The sequence below is a fragment of the Dipodomys spectabilis genome, unplaced genomic scaffold (genome assembly GCF_019054845.1).
Source record: "Dipodomys spectabilis isolate Male_0828 unplaced genomic scaffold, ASM1905484v1 ptg000019l, whole genome shotgun sequence".
NCBI classification, from domain to species: domain Eukaryota; kingdom Metazoa; phylum Chordata; class Mammalia; order Rodentia; family Heteromyidae; genus Dipodomys; species Dipodomys spectabilis.
The window spans coordinates 12,891,553-12,895,400 of record NW_024870696.1 but is presented as its reverse complement, the minus strand read 5'-3'; the positions used below and the strand labels follow the sequence as shown (position 1 = coordinate 12,895,400).

The 3,848-nt window shown below is 44.0% G+C and overlaps 1 pseudogene; it reads left to right on the top strand.

The window, feature by feature from the left end:
• The first annotated feature begins 3,084 nt into the window (after positions 1-3,084).
• Positions 3,085-3,547, top strand: LOC122103798 (annotated as a pseudogene).
• The last annotated feature ends 301 nt before the right edge of the window (positions 3,548-3,848 follow it).

The following is a 3,848-nucleotide window of genomic DNA, read 5'->3' as shown; positions in this document are numbered from 1 at the left end:
ATTCCCCAGCTTCCATGAATAGTCCTCAAGATGAATAGCTTCAAAATGCCTGTGATTTTTTTTGTTTCTTTCTTTAAATAGCATAGGAAGGTCTTCCCCCACCCATCCCCACACGAAGGTCTGGGTGTATGGGAGGCAAAGTGGGTCAAAAGTCATTTTGGAAGGAGATTCTAGTAGCAACGATGTTGACCCTGGTGCTGAGTGGAGTTGGGTTTCTCCGACATCAGCATACTCGTCTACACAGGCAAAGAGGAGCTAGAAACTGAAGGTTACAATGCCAGTTTTCAGAAGCTACAGGAGAAGTACCTGAGGTGGCAGGTGACTGAAAATGTAAAGGAACACATTTCTGTATTGATGTGGCATTGGGGGGTATTGAGTTTTTCCGGAGACTAACAGCTTGGTTGTCGGTAGTCTTGGCAGGCAAGACCAAGGCCAGCAGCATTGGTGGACATCAACCTGGTCAGAAGGAGTAGGGACTCTGAAGCATCTTCCAAGGAAGTAAACATCAATAAACCGGACATGGCAAGTGAAGAAGCCCACAGCAGGTGCCAGGTGAGACCATGAGTACACGCATCTGTGGGGACTCATGGAACTCAACTGGAAGGAGAGATGTCACAGAGAGGGAGGTGGCCACTGGGTAGGATCTTTGGAATCGTAATTACTATTGTTAAGAAGACCTCATTTGAACCTAAGTCAGCAGTAGCCAGGAAAGTCCAGGTTACCATCAAACTTGGAGATTAGATATCCACAGCTTCCTCATGAAGCTACCTGTCCCTGTTTCACAACGAGTTAAAAACATTGCCAGAGTAGGACCTGCTTCTCCCAGTCAGCTGCTGGCTTCCTGAAATGTGTGTAGGCCTCTGAGGCTGGAAAGAAAGGCCTACGCAGTGTCTATTACTTGGTGGAAAATCCTGGATGTCTTATGTCAGATAGAACTTTGTAGTGGCTGGTTGTAGGGAGCAGAACACTTTTGAACAGTACCTATTGGGTAGAGCTCTGGTGGCATTTATTGCCACCAGCTTCAACCCTGGCTTGCTAATTTCAGAAAATGCAATGAATAAAAACCAAGCATTAGGTAGATCTCAGAGCAAATGGATCTGTTCACTGACATCCATACCATCACAGACTGATGCTTTCCCTCATCCGACACTACATAGGGTTTATCAGGACCAGAGCACCAAGAAGGATATATTTCCCTCCCCTCCTCCCACTCCCTCTCACCATACCCAGGAGTTTTTGGTTTTTGTTTTTTTGTTTGTTTGTTTTTTGGGGGGTCCGGTCGTGGGGCCTGAACTCTGGGCCTGGGCGCTGTCTCTCAGCTCTTCAGCTCCAGGCTAGCGCTCTACCACTTGAGCCACAGCGCCACTTTTGGCTTTTTTTCTTTTTGCTTATGTGGTGCTGGGGAATCGAACCCAGGACCTCATGTATGCAAGGCAAGCGCTCTACCACTGAGCCACCTTCCCAGCCCAGTTTTTGTTTTTCTAAATCAAAATTCTCTCCTTGTTGCTTTAGTTTATTCATTCTTGATTTCATCTAAGCAAATCTGAAGCTGTGTCTTAGCACTATTTAACATTTCTCCACGAAATCTGTTTATTCTCCACCTCTTCAAGGTGACATAGCCCAACTCCCTTGCTCATTACACTTAAGAAACTACAACCAACATGACCTCATCTTAGGGAATATTCCAAAAGAAGCCACGATTTTCCAAATCCATACTATGTCAGCTATTCATTTACAGCGCTAACTTCAGTCTACCATGGAACACTTGGGAAATGTTTCTGGGTTTGACCAAGATGCATATTGCTTTGTTGTCTAATTTACAGTTTATTTTTTTTCAAAATGCACACATATGCTTTTAACAGAAAATATTTCTAAAATAAAAAACATTTTTAAATATGCATATGCAAATATTTTTAAAATATACCCTCCATTAAAATATGATCCTTTCTCACTGTATATGTAGGGAAATTTTGACTAGAAGAAACAAATGGCTATTGTGTCCATTCTTAGTTTGTCTATCTTCACATCTTCTCAATAGTCTTTTTTTTTTTTTCCTGTTGATCCTGGCCCTTGAACTCAGGGCCTGGGCACCATCCCTGAGCTTTTTTTGCTCAAGGCTAGCACTCTATCACTTTGAGCCACAGCATCACTTTCAGTTTTCTCATGGCTAATTGGAGGGAAGTCCCATGGTGCATCCTTCCAGGGCTGGCTTTGAACAACGATGCTCAAATCTCAGCCTCCTGAGTAGCTAAGATTATAGGCATGAGCCAGCAGTACCCTTCTCAATATTTTTTGTCAAGTGGCCTAAACACTGCCTGGTGAGCGTACCTTCTATCCTCTCCTCCCTTCCTCCTTCCACTTTTGACCCTTTCACTTGGCTTATTGTTTTCACTTCACAAGTAATTATAACAATAAATGAAAATTTGTTTAGAATTGTTTCTGGTGACTCACTCCCTCATGGCCAGACATGAAGGCCTGCATCTACAAACCCCGAGCCCCCTGGGACTCTTCAAAGCCAAGATTCTACAGTGAGCCAGCAGCAGGGCTGAGGGAGGGACCAAGCGTTCCAGAGGTTTCTGGTGGAACACTCTCCCCTACCCCAATACAGCCATGATACTCCGGGATAGTCAAGTGCTACCCAGTATTCTATTAAAATTCAATATGATGAATGTCTTTCTACCTCAAAACCCTTGTAAGAAATTCTGCTGTGGTAGAAGTAGAAGCAGACACACTGTCCTTACTGTCCTAGCCGCCAGCCTTCATTCTTCCTGAGAAGAATGCCCAAAAGGAGTCACAGGAACATCATGGTGAAGAAAAAGAATGCAGAACTTTGGGCAACATCTGGAGAGACAGACAGACAGACAGACAAAGGAGAGAGAGTGTGATCAGGGCACTTTCAGGTAGATGAAAGAACTGAAGACCATCGTTTACTAAAAAGAGCATTCGTTGGTCTAGAAATTGTCACTCTATGTCTTGACCTCCTATGTCATTTGTATTATTTTGGTACCATATTTCCCCATGTTTGAAATATGGAAATGGGCAGCGGGACAGCAGAGGAGGCGGGGCGGCGGGTCCGGTCTTGGCATGAGGCCGCAGCAGGCGCCCGGTGTCCGGGAAGGTATTCATTCTGCAAGACTGCAGCAGTGGCACACACTGTAGTCCAAGTTCCCCGCAGAGTTGGAGAACAGGATTGATAGCAGTTTGAAGAAACACTTCGAACTCTAAATCATCTTTATGCAGAAGCAGAGAAGCTTGGGGGCCAGTCATATCTTGAAGGCTGTTTGGCTTGTTTAACAGCATATGCCATTTTCTTGTGCATGGAAAACCATTATAAGAAGGTTCTGAAGAAAGTCTCCAAATATATTCAAGAACAGAATGAGAAGATATATGCTCCCCAAAGACTCCTCCTGACAGACCCCATTGAAAGAGGACTTCGAGTTACTGAAATTACCACTTATGAAGACAGAGGTTTGAGCAGTGGAGGATAAGCCATAGAATTAAAGATCGTACCTCCACTTGGAACCCTGTCCATGGGCCGATCCCAGAGTGTCCCTTGCTCCTCTCCAGAGCATCATTCCTTTGTATCTACTGCCAGAGCCATGGTGCCATTTATGCCAAGGACTTTCTAAAATTCCACACCTGACGTGACTTCTAATTACTCAGCATCCACTCTGTGTCTCCAAATTGTGTAGGACTCTGTCATCTTTTGATTAGCTTCTGAGAAAATACAATGAAGCATTTCACTGAATTTTTAAATTCTGTCATCTAATAAAGTATGCAGTTAGAGGGCTTAATACAAAATTTCTTACCTGCTACCAGGTAAGAAATTGCCATTGGTTCTCTTCATT